The sequence below is a fragment of the Oncorhynchus mykiss genome, chromosome Y (assembly GCF_013265735.2).
Source record: "Oncorhynchus mykiss isolate Arlee chromosome Y, USDA_OmykA_1.1, whole genome shotgun sequence".
NCBI lineage: Eukaryota > Metazoa > Chordata > Actinopteri > Salmoniformes > Salmonidae > Oncorhynchus > Oncorhynchus mykiss.
The window spans coordinates 6,201,115-6,219,751 of record NC_048593.1 but is presented as its reverse complement, the minus strand read 5'-3'; the positions used below and the strand labels follow the sequence as shown (position 1 = coordinate 6,219,751).

At 52.7% G+C, this 18,637-nt stretch overlaps 4 non-coding genes and 2 pseudogenes across 4 annotated transcripts; all 6 read right to left on the bottom strand.

The window, feature by feature from the left end:
- Positions 1-1,417: 1,417 nt before the first annotated feature.
- LOC118945654 lies at positions 1,418-1,534 on the bottom strand. The gene has a single exon (XR_005040769.1). It is a non-coding gene; the product is annotated as a U5 spliceosomal RNA (small nuclear RNA).
- Positions 1,535-1,959: 425 nt separating this feature from the next.
- Positions 1,960-2,134, bottom strand: LOC118945551 (annotated as a pseudogene).
- Positions 2,135-7,775: 5,641 nt separating this feature from the next.
- On the bottom strand, positions 7,776-7,892 carry LOC118945653. Its single transcript, XR_005040768.1, has one exon. It is a non-coding gene; the product is annotated as a U5 spliceosomal RNA (small nuclear RNA).
- Positions 7,893-8,297: 405 nt separating this feature from the next.
- On the bottom strand, positions 8,298-8,479 carry LOC118945548. The gene has a single exon (XR_005040677.1). It is a non-coding gene; the product is annotated as a U2 spliceosomal RNA (small nuclear RNA).
- A 5,586-nt stretch (positions 8,480-14,065) lies between these two features.
- On the bottom strand, positions 14,066-14,182 carry LOC118945651. Its single transcript, XR_005040766.1, has one exon. It is a non-coding gene; the product is annotated as a U5 spliceosomal RNA (small nuclear RNA).
- A 473-nt stretch (positions 14,183-14,655) lies between these two features.
- Positions 14,656-14,822, bottom strand: LOC118945562 (annotated as a pseudogene).
- Positions 14,823-18,637: the final 3,815 nt, after the last annotated feature.

Genomic DNA, 18,637 nt, shown 5'->3' with positions numbered 1-18,637 from the left:
CTTCTTCTTCTTGATCTTTCCGTCCTTCTCCTTTTCTCTCTCCACTGTCCCCGCCACCTTCTTTTCTCCGTCACGTCCTTCCACACCTTCCACCTCCTTCGCCTTCTCTTCTTCTCTCCTCTCTTCTTTCTTTTCCTTCTTCTTTCTCTCCTCTTCCTGCGCCCTCTTCTCCCCTGTGCCATCCATGTCATCCGCACCCTTCCGTTCATTCCTCCCCCCATCCCCCGCTCCCCCTCCAGCTGCAGACGCGTATGACCTGTGACGAGCCGGGCAATCGCGCCACAGGTGTGCTGACGAGCCACACCCGTGGCAAGCCTTGGGCTCGTCACACTCCTTGGCCTCGTGCTCTCCCGACCCACAATATCGACACTTCTTGGTGTTGCACGAGGCCTGGACATGACCGTAGGCCATACAACGCCTGCAAAATGGAGGCTGACGGGCGTAGTATAGTGTTCCCCTGTCAGCCCCCAGGGAGAACATTGCCGGGGGATGGAGGTAGCCATCCACTCCCTTCGGGTCCTCCCTGAGTAATATCTGGAACCCTCTCCTCCCGTTCCAGAAACCCAGGGAGTCCCTGAGGTACCTCGCTGAGGAGACGTTGTCTACGTATCTCCCCAGAAAGGCCCTCACCTCCTCATCCTTTACGTGCGGATTGTACATGTTTACGGTGACCACCCTGAAATTGTTCCTAGCCAGGCTGGTCACCGCGTAATGGCACAGGGGACCATCTCCTTTCTCTTCCTTCGCTTTTTTAAAAACACCATCATGTCTCTCTTCCGTGTGGAACGTGACATCAAATGCCTTCTCCATGGCGTTTCCTTGCAGGCAGAGCACATCTCTCACCTGTAGTTTCAGGTATCCCATCAGGATGTTCCTCCCAAACGTGTCTCTCCCCCACGGCTCCTTCTCCATGTCCTTCCAGGCAAACCTTAGAGTATTGGCCAACCCTATTGCCGGAACTGGCCTTCTCTCCTTCTGCTGCTCCATTTTCTTTGTTGAGAAAAAAGCTCTCTTTTAAAGAAGCCTAAGAAAAATAAAGAAATTGATTAAATAACCACAAATTATTTTTGATCAATATCAAAACCCGTTTTACCGCTCTCCTAGGACGACCTTCTGGCTAAGCGAGCTGTGGGACACCTCGGTGTCAAGCTTGATCTTAGCCAAAAGGCCGAGAAGCGATAACCCACAAATGGAACCCTGAAACCGCCGGACCCCCGGGGGTCTCGACAGACCTCAGCGGGTGGGTTGGCAAAAGCCAGCTCCTCTCTCCCTCCAACCCCCACTCAACCAACCCACCCACCCACCCACCGTTTCCCTGGCAACAAACAGGCAGGTGTTTTTTGGAAAAAGTCGCTAATGCGTCTTTAAGTCACTATCCTGGCCCATCTCTGTCAATTTCCCTTGAAACAAGATACCGGGCTCTGCAAGAAGCAAAGCCGCTCCAAAAATACGTTGAACTCGTAAGTGTTCCTCTCCACGGAAGTCTTTAGTAAAAGGCGAAAGGCTTGTGCGTAATGAAGAGAAACCAGAGTCATATGGAAGTCAAGAGGTCGGGGCCCGAGACACACTCTGTGCACTCTAGGCAGGGTTCCCGCGGGTGCTCCCGGAACCCACTCTTCCAAGTTTTCGAGGGCTGTCTGTGGATAAAAAGAAGGTCACAGACACAGAGGCACAGAGAGACAGAGAGAGAGAGAGAGAGAGAGAGAGAGAGAGAGAGAGAGAGAGAGAGAGAGAGAGAGAGAGAGAGAGAGAGAGAGAGAGAATCCTGGCCCCAATTCTTTTTTTTTTGTTTTTTTTTTTTTAAGTAAAATGGCGGGAAACGGGGGACCCCATTGAAGGGCGCTTCGCCTTTCTTTCAGTTTGAATGTTTCTTTCCTTCTCTTCTTCTGCTAGCTAGCTAGCCTAGCCAGCTGTTTACATAGCTTTGTGAATTTGCATTTTTCCTTGACAACGGGAGAAAAGTGTTGCACCGTTCCCGGAGGTACTGCAATACCGGGTCGATGCGTGGAGCGGACGGAGCAAGCCCCATTTCCGACACCCTGTTCGAAAAATCCATTTAATATGTAGTCCCCCGATGGGGGACGTATCAGATATTAAACTGATAAGAACAGATTTTTTTTTTTTGAAAAATAATTTATTACGTTCCATACCATTCATTCTTTACAAAATACTTCTCATTCAAAGTCAAACAATGATATATAACTCAAACAATGGTATATTTTTAACAAACACAAACCCCAAAACAAAAACCTCAGGGGAGCATCTTCCCTCCCCGTCATCCTACAAACTACCTTTCCCTATCTTCCCGTCATAATCTATCCCCTTACAAATCTAAATCACACCCAGCCCTAAACCCCCCTTCCACCTCTCCCGGGCAGCATGCTGCCCCCACTTCCTCTCCTCCCTCTTCATCCTCCCTCTCAAATCCCCTTCCACCCTCCTCACTATTCCTTCCACCCCCCAATCTCTCCCTGTCTTGACAAAGTTCTGCCTGGCTTCCCAAAGCCCCTGTTTAAAGAGACTTATGAGAAGCCAGAGCAGAAACCTATCCCTACCCGTACCTCTCGCTCTCCCTACACCTCTCTCTAACCTTGCCCACGTTAGCACAAAATCACCTCTTACAAATCCCAACAACACCCGTGCCCTAGCCCATACTACTCCGGCAAAGGCACAGTCCCAAAAAGCATGACGCACAGTCTCCTCCCTGCCACAAGTGGGTCTTGGACAGGTGGGGGATCGCGCCAAGCTATGCCGGTACATGATGGAACGTACCGGCAAGCACTTGTGGAGGCTCAACCAATTCAGGTCCTTGAGCCTGTTGTCCAGGCCACGCGCCTGCACTCCCTCCCAGACCCCTGCCGAGATGCCCGCTACAGGCGCCGGACTCCCTGCCTGTCTGACCTCCTCGTACAGGTGCCTGTGATCTAAACCTACTCGGGCAACTTCAACCTCGGGGTGCGCACGCAGCCACTTGGCCGCATGACCAAAGTGCCACGGCAGCTGTTCTGCCCGAGGACCCGTGTTAGACCACACCATTACGCTTCTCGCCTGATACGAGAAGAACACCCGCAGGAGGTAACCGGACGGGTGTATCACTGGATGAGCAAGTTCCGTCAACAAGAACGAAACAAAAATTGCATCCAGCTTGAGGGGGAAATGTGGTATCCCCCTACCTCCCTCCCCGATGGGACAGAGCATGCGAGCCCTGGCGACCCACTCGTACCTGCCACCCCACATGAACTGAAACACAAGCCTCACTAGAGGCCTCCTCAGACAAGCAGGCAATGGGTAGATGTACGCCAAGTACAAAAGAGATGGCAATACATCCACCTTTAGGACCAGGACCTTGCCCATAAAAGACAAAGACCTAGCCTTCCACATTGCCAGCTTCTTCTGTACCACTGCGATACCCATGTTCCAGTTCAGCGTCGCTGAGCCAGAGGTCTCAAAATGGACCCCGAGAATCCTCAGGGCCCCCTCACAGAGAGATAACCCCCCGGGCACATCCGTCCTGCCACGCCATCTTCCGAAAAATTTAACGGAAGACTTTGCGTGGTTCAGGACCTCTCCCGACGCTCGGGTGAAGTCCCCAATAATGGCAAGGGACCTTGTCAGGCACGAGTCCTTGCAAAGCAGCAAGGAAGTGTCATCGGCGTACTGCGTCAACTTGACGCGCAAACCACCGCTTCCAGGGATCAACAAGCCCTCCACCCCTGTGTCTGCCCTAATGGCAGCCCCCAGAGGCTCCATGTACAGAACGAAGAGGAGAGCCGAGAGCGGGCATCCCTGCCTGACCCCTGACGAGAGGTCAAAAACGTCACCCGTGTGACCGTTTACGCTAACCCGGCACCCCGCTCCGACATATAAAGTACGGATCCATCCTATAAACTTCTCCCCAAATCCTAACCTACCTAACACCCTGTAAAGAAAGGATCTATTCACGCGATCAAAGGCTTTCGCCTGATCTAGCGCTGCTACCATTAAAGGCAGCCCTCTATCTTCTACCCAAGCGATGGAGTCCCTGACCAACTGCAGGTTCCACCTGATAGAGCGACCCTCTACCCCGCACGTCTGATCCTCATGGACGACGTAGGGAAGGGCTGTGCGCAACCGATCCGCTAGGACCTTTGCAAGCAACTTGTAGTCTACACACAGCATGGTCAATGGCCGCCAGTTGCCAAGGTCTGTGGCGTCCCCCTTCTTGTAAAGAAGTGACAGCACACCGACGGCCATTGATCCCCCCGGGACCCCCGTCTCAAGGATGGCCTTCAAGACTTCGAGGACCACCGGCCCGAGTATCCCCCAAAACTTGAGGTAAAACTCGGCCGGCAGCCCATCCATCCCAGGTACCTTCCCTTTTCCCATCCTCCTGAGGGCGCTCTCAACCTCTTCAAGGGAGATCTGAGCCTCCATCGCTTCTCTAATGTCCTCCGGCAATCGCCGGGACAAGTGTTCTAAAAACACACTTCCCTGCTCTACATCTACATCCCTCTCCTTAAAGAAAACTCGGAAATGGTCAGTTGTCACTCTGACCATCTCCTCCGGCTCTTTAGCTACACTACCATTTTCTTCCCTAACGCCATGCATTACCTTCCTACTCTGTCTGGCCCTAACCGACTTAAAGAACATAGCGGAACAAGTCTCATTATGTTCTAGAAAGCCATTATGCGCACGCTCCAGGAAAGCTCGAGCATTCCGCTCCTGCAGCTCCCTGAGCTGCGCCTTCAGGGCTGAGAATCTCTCCCAGTCAATAGACCCGCCGAGGTTGCCTGCCTCGTACTCGAGTTCAATTAACCTTTGGATACGATCCACCTCCCTCCTTTCCTCCCTTTTCTTCCTCTTACAATATCCTATTATAAAGGCCCTAATCCTTACCTTAACTAAATCCCACCACTCTAACACCCCCTCGCACATGGACCGGAGGCCCTCAAGCTTCCGAAAGAAACCAAAAAAGGCGTCAACGAAAGCCTGCTCCTCCAGCACATCTCGATCTAACTTCCAGTACCCCCTACCGAAGAGACAGACTGGCGACCCCACCTGCAGGAACACCCCGTCGTGGTCCGAAAAGAAAGCAGGCAACAGCCGCCCAGACAACTGACCCAAAGACCTGGATACAAAAATGTAGTCGAGCCTCCGCGCAACCCCCCTGGAGTTGCGCCATGTGGGACCGACCATTGCCGGAGTAGTGTGCAGGCCGCCATCAACCAGACCATGGCAAGCCATTAGCCCGGTGATGGCACCTGCACTACTGTCCCCCGCTATCCCTAAATCTATGTTAAAATCACCACCTATCACCAAGTGCCTATTTGTAACACACAGGGGCGTCAGACAGTCCACCATCTCCCTCCTGTCTGCCGCCACCTGTGGTCCATACACCACCACTAACCTATACCTACTATCCCTAAAAGTGACATCTACCCCCAAAACCCTCCCCTGCATAACTACAAAAGTGCCCTCTACCTTCATCTCCCTATTACCAAACAAAATCCCCACTCCCGTTGAATGAACCCCACCTATACCCCAAACTGATTCCCCCTTATCCCACTCCCTTTTAAACCTCACAACATCCCCTCCATCCCTCAGGTGAACCTCCTGTAAAAAACAAACATCAAAACCCACTCCTTCCAAAAAGCTAAAAACCGCCCTCCTCTTAACAAAATCCCTTAATCCCCTTACATTTAAACTAAACAATTTAACAGAAATATTCATTATTAATTAAATATAACCCCTCTAAATAACTTAAAACCGCCCTTCTTTTAACCCTATCCCTCAACTCCCTTATATTTACACTAACAAAGGTACATTTATCCATTACGAAAAACATCAAAATACAACTACTAATAACAAAAACCAAACAGGAGGCTCACCCGATGCTCCCCTGCTCCATCTCGTCCGACAGGGATGCAAAAATGCTCCCCTCGTCTGAAGAATACAGGTCCTCTACAGTTGTGGCCCCCTGCTCACACCCCACTAGAGACATCCTGTTTCCCCCCTCCTCTATGACCCCCATGTCATCTACCCATGAAGCCGGGAAAGGGTTAGGGTTGGGGGCGGAGGTTTCCGGCTCCCCTGAAACACCCTGCGACCCTCCATCCTCCGTAGGCAGAGATAGAGCGGAGGTCGTCATGTCCAACTCCACTAAGGGTAAAGGGAGAGATGAGACCTGCGAGGACTGGGGGTTCACAGCAGCGGTGTCGTCTTTAGCCCCCATCACACGCTTGCCCACCCCCTCCCCTAGGACCCCCACCTCATTCTTCCGCTTCTTCTTTTTTCCGACATAGGGGCCCTGTTCAGGCTCCTGTGTCACCCCCCCGACTGACGGTTCCTTCACACCGGAGTGTGAGGCCCACTCCCCTGCAAATGACCCCAACACTGGAAGGTTTCCCACCATTTCAACAAGGGCCCCTAGCCCCTCCACTCCATCCAGTGATGATCCCATCTCCTCCATTCCACCCCCCGCCTTCTCCACCGCCGTCTTCTGCATAGCTGGCGTCTCTAATGACACCTCCTTCCCGGCCCTGCCACCTGGACTGGGCGTTGGTGATGCTGGTCTCTCCTGCTCCGTCCTCTCTGGGTCCTTCCTCTCCAGTTGCTCCCCCACCGAATCTCCTCCTTGCTTCCTTCCTGCCGCTGCCTCGGCATATGACTGCCGACGGGACGGGCAGTCGCGGAACAGGTGCAGCCTACTACCACACCCATGGCACTCCTTCGGCTCCTTACAGTCCTTTGCCTCATGCTCCCCCGATCTGCAGAAACGGCATTTTCCCTTACTGCAGGCAGCCGTGACGTGCCCATACTCCCTACACTTCTTGCAAAAGGGGGGTTGACGGGTGTAGAACAGCATCCCTCTGTCTGAGCCCAGAGAAAAGACCGCCGGGGGATGGAGGAAGCCTTCGAACCCTTCTTTATCCGGCCTCAGCAGCACCTGGAACTGGCGGCGTCCATTCCAGAACCCCAACGAGTCCTTCACGTACCTTGCCCCCGACGTCACATCGCAATACCGGCCCAGGAACGCTCCTATCGCACTGTCTGCCACATGCGGATTGTACATATGTACATTTATCGTCCTAAAGTTGGTCTTTGCCAGGCACGTTATGTCAAAAAATGACAAAGGCCTCTCCCCAGCCGCCGCTTTTGCTCTGTCCATCACCACATCGCACATTCCTTCTGTGTGAAGAGTCACGTCGTAAGCCTCTTCCATAGTGTTGCCTTGGAGACACATCACCTCTGGGATCTTCAGTTTCAGGGCCCCCATCAGCACAGTTTTTCCAAATGTATCTCTTGGCATTCGTACTTCTTCGTCCTTCTTCCATGCAAACCGAATGGTGTTCTTTAGTCCGGCCCTCGGAACCGACCCTGTGCTCCCACTACCAGCCATATCTGTATGGCTGTAGTTTAATTTGTTTTCAGAAATTTTTCTCAAAATTCCAAAAAAACTCTTAACGCCCACCGGCCTTCGACCTTTGACTCAGCGGGCTCTGGGGCACCTCAGTACCGAGCTTGATCTGAGCCAAAAGGCCGAGAAGCGATAACCCACAAATGGAACCCTGAAACCGCCGGACCCCCGGGGGTCTCGACAGACCTCAGCGGGTGGGTTGGCAAAAGCCAGCTCCTCTCTCCCTCCAACCCCCACTCAACCAACCCACCCACCCACCCACCCACCCACCGTTTCCCTGGCAACAAACAGGCAGGTGTTTTTTGGAAAAAGTCGCTAATGCGTCTTTAAGTCACTATCCTGGCCCATCTCTGTCAATTTCCCTTGAAACAAGATACCGGGCTCTGCAAGAAGCAAAGCCGCTCCAAAAATACGTTGAACTCGTAAGTGTTCCTCTCCACGGAAGTCTTTAGTAAAAGGCGAAAGGCTTGTGCGTAATGAAGAGAAACCAGAGTCATATGGAAGTCAAGAGGTCGGGGCCCGAGACACACTCTGTGCACTCTAGGCAGGGTTCCCGCGGGTGCTCCCGGAACCCACTCTTCCAAGTTTTCGAGGGCTGTCTGTGGATAAAAAGAAGGTCACAGACACAGAGGCACAGAGAGACAGAGAGAGAGAGAGAGAGAGAGAGAGAGAGAGAGAGAGAGAGAGAGAGAGAGAGAGACACAATCCTGGCCCCAATTCTTTTTTTTTTGTTTTTTTTTTTTAAAGTAAAATGGCGGGAAACGGGGGACCCCATTGAAGGGCGCTTCGCCTTTCTTTCAGTTTGAATGTTTCTTTCCTTCTCTTCTTCTGCTAGCTAGCTAGCCTAGCCAGCTGTTTACATAGCTTTGTGAATTTGCATTTTTCCTTGACAACGGGAGAAAAGTGTTGCACCGTTCCCGGAGGTACTGCAATACCGGGTCGATGCGTGGAGCGGACGGAGCAAGCCCCATTTCCGACACCCTGTTCGAAAAATCCATTTAATATGTAGTCCCCCGATGGGGGACGTATCAGATATTAAACTGATAAGAACAGATTTTTTTTTTTTTTTTTTAGAAAAATAATTTATTACCAGCTATGCCATTCATACTTTACAAAATCATATTTACAAAAACACCAAACAAAAACAAACCTCAGGGGAGCATCATCCCTCCCCGTCATTCCTAACCACTACCTTTCCCTATCTCTCCTCTCCTAATCTATCCCCTTATAAATCTCAATCTAACACCCCCAGCCCTAAGCCCCCTTTCCATCTCTCCCGTGCCGCATGTTTCCCCCACTTCCTCTCCTCCCTCTTCATCCTACCTCTTAAATCTCCTTCCACCCTCCTAAATATCCCTTCCACCCCCCAATCTCTCCCTGTCTTTACCAAATTCTGCCTGGCTTCCCACAGCCCCCGTTTAAAGAGGCTCATGAGAAGCCAGAGCAGAAATCTATCCCTATCTGTACCCCTCGCTCTCCCTACACCTCTCTCTATCCTAGCCCATGTCACCACAAAATCCCCTCTTACCAAAACTATCAACACCCGTGCCCTCGCCCATACCACTCCGGCAAAGGCACAGTCCCAAAAAGCATGGCGCAAAGTCTCCTCCCCGCCACAAGCAGCCCTTGGGCAGGTGGGGGATTGCGCCAAGCTATGCCGGTACATGGTGGACCGTACCGGCAGACACTTGTGGAGGCTCAACCAATTCAGGTCCTTGAGCCTGTTGTCCAGGCCCCGCGCCTGCACTCCCTCCCAGACCACCGACGAAATGCCCGCTACAGGCGCAGGACTCCCTGCCTGCCTGACCTCTTCGTACAGGTGCCTGTGGTCTAAACCTACTCGGGCAACTTCAACCTCGGGGTGCGCACGCAACCACTTGGCCGCATGGCCAAAGTGCCACGGCAGCTGTTCCGCCCGAGGACCCGTGTTAGACCACACCATTACGCTTCTCGCTTGGTAGGAGAAGAACACCCGCAGGAGGTAACCGGACGGGTGTATCACCGGATGAGCCAGTTCTGTCAACACAAAGGACACAAAAATTGTGTCCAGCTTGAGGGGGATGTTAGGTACCCCCCTACCTCCCTCCCCGATGGGACAGAGCATGCGTGCCCTGGCGACCCACTCGTACCTGCCACCCCACATGAACTGAAACACGAGCCTCACTAGAGGCCTCCTCAGACAAGCCGGCAATGGGTAGATGTATGCCAAATACAATAGAGATGGCAAAACATCCACCTTTAGGACCAGGACCTTACCTATAAAAGACAAAGACCTAGCCTTCCACATTGCTAGCTTCCTCTGTACCACTGCGATCCTCATGTTCCAGTTCAGCGTCGCTGAGCCAGAGGTCTCAAAATGGACCCCGAGAATCCTCAGGGCCCCCTCACAGAGAGATAACCCCCCGGGCACATCCGTTCTACCGCGCCATCTTCCGAAAAACTTAACGGAAGACTTTGCATTGTTCAGAACCACCCCCGACGCTCGGGTGAAATCCCCAATGATGGCAAGGGACCTTGTCAGGCACGAGTCCTTGCATAGGAGCAAGGAAGTGTCGTCGGCGTACTGCGTCATCTTAACACGCAGCCCACCGCTCCCAGGGATCAACAAGCCCTCCACCCCTGTGTCTGCCCTAATGGCAGCCCCCAGAGGCTCCATGTACAGAACGAAGAGGAGTGCCGAGAGCGGGCACCCCTGCCTGACCCCAGACGAGAGGTCAAAAACGTCACCCAAGTGACCGTTTACGCTTACTCGACACCCTGCTCCGACATATAATGTACGGATCCATCCTATATACTTCTCCCCAAACCCTAATCTACCTAATACCCTGAATAGAAAGGATCTATTCACGCGATCAAAGGCTTTCGCCTGATCAAGCGCTGCTACCATTAAAGGCAGACCTCTATCTTCAACCCAGGCGATGGAGTCCCTGATCAACTGAAGGTTCCATCTAATTGAGCGTCCCTCTACCCCGCACGTCTGATCCTCATGGACGACGTAGGGAAGTGCTGTGCGCAACCGGTCCGCTAAGACCTTTGCAAGCAACTTGTAGTCTACACACAGCATGGTCAATGGCCGCCAGTTGCCAAGGTCGGTTGCGTCCCCCTTCTTGTAAAGAAGTGACAGCACACCGACTACCATTGAACCCCCCGGGACACCCGTCTCGAGGATGGCCTTCAAGACTTCGAGTACCACCGGTCCAAGTATACCCCAAAACTTGAGGTAAAACTCCGTCGGCAGCCCATCCATCCCAGGCACCTTCCCTTTTCCCATCCTCCTAAGAGCGCTCTCAACCTCTTCTAGTGAGATCTGGGCCTCCATCACGTCTCTAATGTCCTCCGGCAACCGCCGGGACAAGTTTTCTAAAAACACATTTCCCTGCTCTACATCTATTTCCCTTTCCTTAAATAAACCTCGGAAATGATCAGTTGTCACCCTGACCATCTCCTCTGGTTTACTTACTACACTACCATCTTCTTTTCTAACTCCATGCATTACCTTCCTACTCTGCCTTGCCCTAACTGACTTAAAGAACATAGCGGAACAAGTCTCATTATGTTCTAAAAAGCCACTATGTGCACGCTCCAGGAAAGCTTGAGCCTTCAGCTCCTGCAGCTCCCTGAGCTGCGCCTTCAGGGCTGTGGATTTCTCCCAGTCAATCGAACCACCGAGGTTGCCTGCCTCGTACTCAAGTTCGAGCAACCTTTGGATATGATCCACCTCCCTCCTTTCCTCCCTTTTCTTCCTCTTACCATATCCTATAATAAAGGCCCTAATCCTTACCTTTACTAAATCCCACCACTCTAACACCCCCTCACACATGGGCCGGAGACCTTCAAGCCCCCGAAACACCCCTGTGACGGCATTGACAAAGACCTGCTCATCCAGTAAATCCCGATCTAGTTTCCAGTACCCCCTACCGAAGAGGCAGACTGGCGACCCCACCTGCAGGAGCACCCCGTCATGGTCCGAAAAGAAGACAGGCAACAGCCGCCCAGACAACCGACCCAAAGACCTAGATACAAAAATATAGTCGAGCCTCCGCGCAACCCCCCTGGAGTTGCGCCATGTGGGACCGACCATTGCCGGAGTAGTGTGCAGGCCACCATCAACCAGGCCATGGCAAGCCATTAGCCCGGTGATGGCGCCTGCACTACTGTCTCCCCCTATCCCCAAATCTATATTAAAATCACCTCCTATCACTAAGTGCCTATTTGTGACACACAGGGGCGCCAGACAGTCCACCATCTCCCTCCTGTCTGCCGCCACCTGTGGCCCATACACCCCAAATAACCTATATCTAATATCCCTATACGTGACATCTACCCCCAAAACTCTGCCCTGCATTACAAAAAAAGTGCCCTCTATTTTAATCTCCCTATTTCCAAACAAAATACCTACCCCTGTTGAGTGCACCCCTCCTATGCCCCACAATGAAACTCCCTTTACCCACTCCCTCCTAAACCTTTTTACATCCCCTCCATCCCTCAGGTGAACCTCCTGTAAAAAACAAACATCAAAACCCACACCCTCTAAATAACTGAAAACCGCCCTCCTCTTTACAACCTCCCTTAACCCTCTTACATTTAAACTAACAAAAGTAATCATCTTGTATTTATATATTTTTACATAAAACCAAAACAAAATATCATCACCAAAATACTAAACCCAAATGAAAACAAAACAGGAGGCTCACCTGACGCTCCCCTGGTCCATCTCCACCGGCAGGGACGTCTTCTCACCTGACATCCCCCCGTTCTCCTCCATCTCTCTAACCCAGGATGCAGGCAGTGTGTTACGCCTCTGCATCCTGGGTTCCCCACCGACATCCTCCATTCCTTCCTCTCTGTAGGCTGCTTGGCTGAGAGTAGGAGACCCCACCTCGCCAAAAAGGAGTTGAGATTCCCCCCCAGACAAGCAGCCCTGATCCGCCTCTTGGGAGTCACACTCCATATGAGGGCCTGAGGAGAACAGCGAGGCCAAATTAAACTTTCCCTCCCCCATCAAACGCTTGGCTACCCCCTCCCCTTCCACACCCCCCTCCCTCTCAAAGTCTGCCGAACCCCTCCTCTTCCCTTTCTTCTTTTTTTTTGGTGTAGGAGGTAACGGGGAGACACCACCCCCCTTCCCCGCTAGCTCCTCCACCATTTCCCTCATTTCGTCCACTCGGTCGCTCGACATTCTGCTTTCTCCCCACTCCTTTACCCCCTCTCCCCCCTCCTCCTCTTCTACAGGTCCCGCCACCGAAACCTTCTCCACCTCCTCGCCCTCCACTTCTGCCTTCTCCGGCACCTCCACTCCTTCGGCCTCCTTTCCCTCCTCTCCTTCCAGTTCCACTACTCCCATTCCATCCTTTTTCTCCACTCTTCCTGCTGCTGCTTTTCTCTCCTCCCTCTTCCGTGTGGCCATTCCCTCTGGTCCTGTGTTAGGGTCTGGGTCTTCTCCTCTTCTTCTTCCCCCATCCCCCGCTCCCCCCCCAGCTGCAGACGCGTATGACCGCTGACGAGCCGGGCAATCCCGCCACAGGTGCGCTGCTGATCCACACCCGTGGCACACCTTCGGCTCGTCACAATCCTTCGCCTCGTGCGCGCTTGATCCACAGAATCTACATTTTCTTATGCTACACGAGGCTAAAGTATGTCCGTAGGCCATACAACGCCTGCAGAAAGGAGGCTGACGGGCATAATATAACGTCCCCCTGTCAGCCCCCAGGGAGAACATAGCTGGGGGATGGAGGTAGCCTCCCAGGCCCTTGGAGTCTTCTCTAAGGAGAGCCTGATAGCTTCTCCTGCCATCCCAGAATCCAAGGGAGTCCTTTAGGTGCCTTGCCGATGAGATGTTGTCCATATATCGACCCAAAAATGCTCTCACCTCCTCGTCTTTCACATGCGGGTTATACATGTTAATGGTCACCACCCTAAAATTGTTCTTTGCCAGACTTGTTACACCATAGTGACACATGGGCTTGGTCTTCTCCACCTCTTTCACCTTCCGCATTATCTCCTGATGCTTTTCCTCGGTGTAAAAGGTGACATCAAAAGCTCCCTCTAATGGGTTTCCCTGGAGACAAAAGACTTCGCTTACCGTGAGCTTAAGCACCCCCATCAGCAGAGTCCTCCCAAAAGTCTCTCTCCCAAACGCCTCCATGTCCTTCTCTTTCCATGCGAAACGCACTGTATTTGCAATCCCCATCCCAGGGATGGACGTGGATGGTGGTTTACGTGCCATCTCCTCCAGGAGAATGGCTCCCTCTATCCGGCTCCGGCTCTCTACAAAGAGAAAAAACAGTGTTTAAACAATTTTTGGCGGGAAAATTATTTATTCCAGAAAATCCTTTATCGCCCTTCTACTTCGACCTCTTGACTCAGCGAGCTCTGGGGCACCTCGGTACCAAGCTTGATCTGAGCCAAAAGGCCGAGAAGCGATAACCCACAAATGGAACCCTGAAACCGCCGGACCCCCGGGGGTCTCGACAGACCTCAGCGGGTGGGTTGGCAAAAGCCAGCTCCTCTCTCCCTCCAACCCCCACTCAACCAACCCACCCACCCACCCACCCACCCACCGTTTCCCTGGCAACAAACAGGCAGGTGTTTTTTGGAAAAAGTCGCTAATGCGTCTTTAAGTCACTATCCTGGCCCATCTCTGTCAATTTCCCTTGAAACAAGATACCGGGCTCTGCAAGAAGCAAAGCCGCTCCAAAAATACGTTGAACTCGTAAGTGTTCCTCTCCACGGAAGTCTTTAGTAAAAGGCGAAAGGCTTGTGCGTAATGAAGAGAAACCAGAGTCATATGGAAGTCAAGAGGTCGGGGCCCGAGACACACTCTGTGCACTCTAGGCAGGGTTCCCGCGGGTGCTCCCGGAACCCACTCTTCCAAGTTTTCGAGGGCTGTCTGTGGATAAAAAGAAGGTCACAGACACAGAGGCACAGAGAGACAGAGAGAGAGAGAGAGAGAGACAGAGAGAGAGAGAGAGAGAGAGAGAGAGAGAGAGAGAGAGAGAGAGAGAGAGAGAGAGAGAGAGAGAGAGAGAGAGAGAGAGAGAGAGAGAGAGAGACACACACACACACAATCCTGGCCCCAATTCTTTTTTTTTTTTTTTTTTTTAAGTAAAATGGCGGGAAACGGGGGACCCCATTGAAGGGCGCTTCGCCTTTCTTTCAGTTTGAATGTTTCTTTCCTTCTCTTCTTCTGCTAGCTAGCTAGCCTAGCCAGCTGTTTACATAGCTTTGTGAATTTGCATTTTTCCTTGACAACGGGAGAAAAGTGTTGCACCGTTCCCGGAGGTACTGCAATACCGGGTCGATGCGTGGAGCGGACGGAGCAAGCCCCATTTCCGACACCCTGTTCGAAAAATCCATTTAATATGTAGTCCCCCGATGGGGGACGTATCAGATATTAAACTGATAAGAACAGATGATTCAAAGCTTTTATTCTAACTTTTACATTTACACTGTGAACATTTCACACTTCTTTTAACATGCCCATATCCAAACAAAACTTGTAACAAAAAACAACCCATCGGTTTTCAAAACCACTGAACCCCTTTCTCTCTAGTAAGAGATAGGCAACCAAAACCCGCCCTCAATCTTTTCCAGGGGGCTGCTGCAAACTAACAAAAATCACATGCCATCAATAAACATAAGCATTCCAAATCCCACAAAATTGGCCAACCTACCTTCTAAAACTTACCTACCTGACAAGCCCCAACCCCCCTTTCCACCGCTCTAATGCTGCATGGTGGCCCCACTTCCTCTCCTCCCTCCTTATCCTCCCCCTCAAATCCCCCTCCACACTCCTCACTATTCCCTCCACCCCCATGTCTGCCCCTGACTTAACCAGCCCCTGCCTGGCATCCCAGAGCCCTTTCTTAAAAAGACTGATAAGTAGCCACAACAGAAAACGGTCCCTACCTACCCCCCCTGCTCTCCCTACCCCTCTCTCCACCCTCGCCCATGTTAACACAAACCCTCCCTTCACTCTCCCTAGCAAACCCTGAGCCCTGGCCCACACTACTCCTGCGAAAGGACAGTCCCAGTACATGTGGCGTATCGTCTCCTCCCCACCACAAGTTGGTCTCGGGCACTGGGGGGACCGTGCCAAGCTATGCCGGTACATTATGGATCGTACCGGCAGGCACTTGTGGAGGCTTAACCAATTTAGATCCTTAAGACGATTGTCTAGGCCCTGCGCCTGTATGGTCTCCCAGACCACAGCAGGGGTGCCCACCACAGGGGGTGCACAAACGGTCCGTCTGACCTCCTCGTACAGGCGTCTGTGGTCCAAACCTACTCGGGCGACTTCAACCTCGGGATGTGCGCGCAGCCACTTCGCCGCATGGCTGAAGTGCCACGGCAGCTGTTCAGCCCGAGGACCCGTGTTGGACCACACCATTATGCTTCTCGCCTGGTACGAGAAGAACACCCGCAGGAAGTAACCGGAGGGATGAATCACCGGATTAGCGAGCTCATTCAACAAAAACGAAACAAAAATCGAGTCCAACTTGAGTGGGAAGTGTGGAACTCCCCTCCCACCCTCCCCGATTGTTGAGATCATGCGAGCCCTGGCGACATACTCATACCTGCCTCCCCACATGAACTGAAACACGAGCCTTACTAGCCCCCTCCTCATGCTCGCCGGCAATGGATAGATGTAAGCCAAGTACAGAAGGGAAGGCAGTACATCCACCTTCAGGACCAGAACCTTGCCCAAGAAAGACAAGGATCTGGCCTTCCACACTGCCAGCTTCCTCTGAACTACAGCAACCCTCATGTTCCAGTTCAGTGTCGCGGAGCCGGAGGTCTCAAAGTAGACCCCAAGAACCCTCAGGGCCCCATTACAGAGAGATAGCCCTCCGGGCACGTCCGTCCTGCCCCGCCATCTGCCGAAATACTTAACAGACGACTTGGCGAGGTTAAGGACCGCTCCCGACGCGCGGGTAAAGTCTCCAATTATGGCCAGAGACCTTAGCAGGCACGAGTCCTTGCACAAAAGCAAGGTGGTGTCATCGGCGTATTGTGTCACCTTAACACGCAAACCGCCGCTACCAGGGACCAGCAAGCCCTCCACCCCTGCGTCAGCCCTGATGGCAGCCGCCAGGGGCTCCATATAGAGCACGAAAAGGAGTGCCGAGAGCGGGCATCCCTGCCTGACCCCTGATGAGAGGCTAAACACGTCGCCCAGATGGCTGTTTATGCTCACCCGGCACCCCGCTCCCACATACAAAATCTTGATCCACTCTATAAAGCGATCACTAAACCCTAACCTACCTAACACTCTGAAAAGAAAAACCCTACTGACGCGATCAAAAGCCTTGGCCTGATCAAGCGCCGCTACCATCAGAGGTAGACTTCTATCCTCAACCCAGGCGATGGAGTCCCTTATCAGTTGGAGGTTCCACCTAATGGAACGGCCTTCCACCCCACACGTTTGATCCTCATGGACAACGTAGGGAAGGGCTGTGCGCACACGGTCTGCCATGACCTTAGCTAGTATCTTATAATCTACGCACAGCATGGTCAACGGCCGCCAGTTGCTAAGGTCGGCGGTGTCTCCCCTCTTGTGGAGGAGAGACAGCACGCCTACAGCCATTGACCTGCCCGGGACTCCAGTCTCGAGAACGGCCGTCAGGACTTCTAGGACCACCGGTCCAAGCATACCCCAAAACTTGAGGTAAAACTCAGCTGGCAGCCCATCCATCCCAGGCACCTTCCCTTTCCCCATCCTCTTGAGGGCGCTCTCCACCTCCTCTAGTGTTATCGGGGCATCCATCGCCTTTCTAATGTCCTCCGGCACACGCCGGGACAAGTGTTCTAAGAACACGGTACCCTGTTCTTCTTCTACTACCCTCTCCTGGAAAAACCCCCGGAAATGGTCAGTTGCCACCCTGACCATCTGCTCTGGCTCCCTAACTACCCTACCCTGTCCATCCCTCACCCCATAAAAAACCTGTCTTACCTGCTTTTCCCTAACTGATTTAAAAAACACTGCAGAGCAGGTCTCATTCTGCTCTATAAACTCAGAGTGTGCACGCTGCAGGAAGGCACGGGCCTTCCGCTCATGCACCTCCCTGAGTTGAGCCTTGAGGCTGGTAGCACGCTCAACGTCCATCGAGGCACCGAGGTTGCCTGCCTCGTACTCGAGATCGAGTAAACGTTGGAGCTGCTCCACCTCCCTTCTCTCCTCTCTCCCCTTCCTTTTACAATAACCAATAATAAATACCCTAATTCTTACCTTAACTACCTCCCACCATTCCAAAACTCCTCCGCACATAGGCCGGAGACCCTCAAGCCCCCGAAAAAAAACAGAGAAAGCATTGACAAAAGCCCGCTCCTCCAGGATGTCCCGGTCGAGCTTCCAGTACCCCCTACCGAAAAGGCAGACAGGCGCCTTGACCCGAAGGAGGACCCCGTCGTGATCTGAGAAAAACACAGGCAGCAGGCGCCCAGACAAAAGCCCCAAGGATTTAGGTAGAAATACATAGTCCAGCCTCCGCACGACCCCCCGGGAGTTACGCCACGTGGGACCCGCCAGCGCCGGAGTAGTGTTAAGGCCCCCATCCACCAAACCATGGCTTGCCATAAGTCCGGTAATGGCCCCTACGCTACCATCTCCCACCAATCCTAAATCTACATTAAAATCCCCTCCCACTACCAAAACTCTGTTTGTGGCACACAGAGGTGCCAGACTCTCCACCATCTCCCTTCTCTCTGGCACCGTCTGTGGCCCGTATACCCCTATGATCCTAAGTCTAAAATCCCCTAACGCTATGTCCACCCCCAAAACCCTCCCCTGCATCGCAACGTACGTGCCTTCCACCCTCACCTCCCGTGTCCCAAACAAAATTCCAACCCCTGATGAGTGGACACCCCCCACACTCCACACAGACTCCCCTTTAACCCACTCTTTTTTAAACTGCTCTACGTCCCCCCCATCCCTTAAATGTACCTCCTGCAAGAAACAAAAGGTAAAACATACGTTGGATAAACAACTAAAGACAGCAGTTCTTTTTACAATGTCCCTTAGACCCCGAACATTCATAGTCATTATTTGAATCTCTGCCATGGTTGCACACTGATAACGAAAAGTCAACCAGGTGCAGGGTTCAAGTACTCACTCTGTCCGGTGGGTAAAGGTCCTCGTCGAAATTGGACGCTGGACCAGCAGCCTCCGAGGCCCCCTCCTGCGGACCCCAAGATGCGGGTAAGGGGTTGGGGATGGGGGGTCCCGGCGTCCCAGAACTAGCC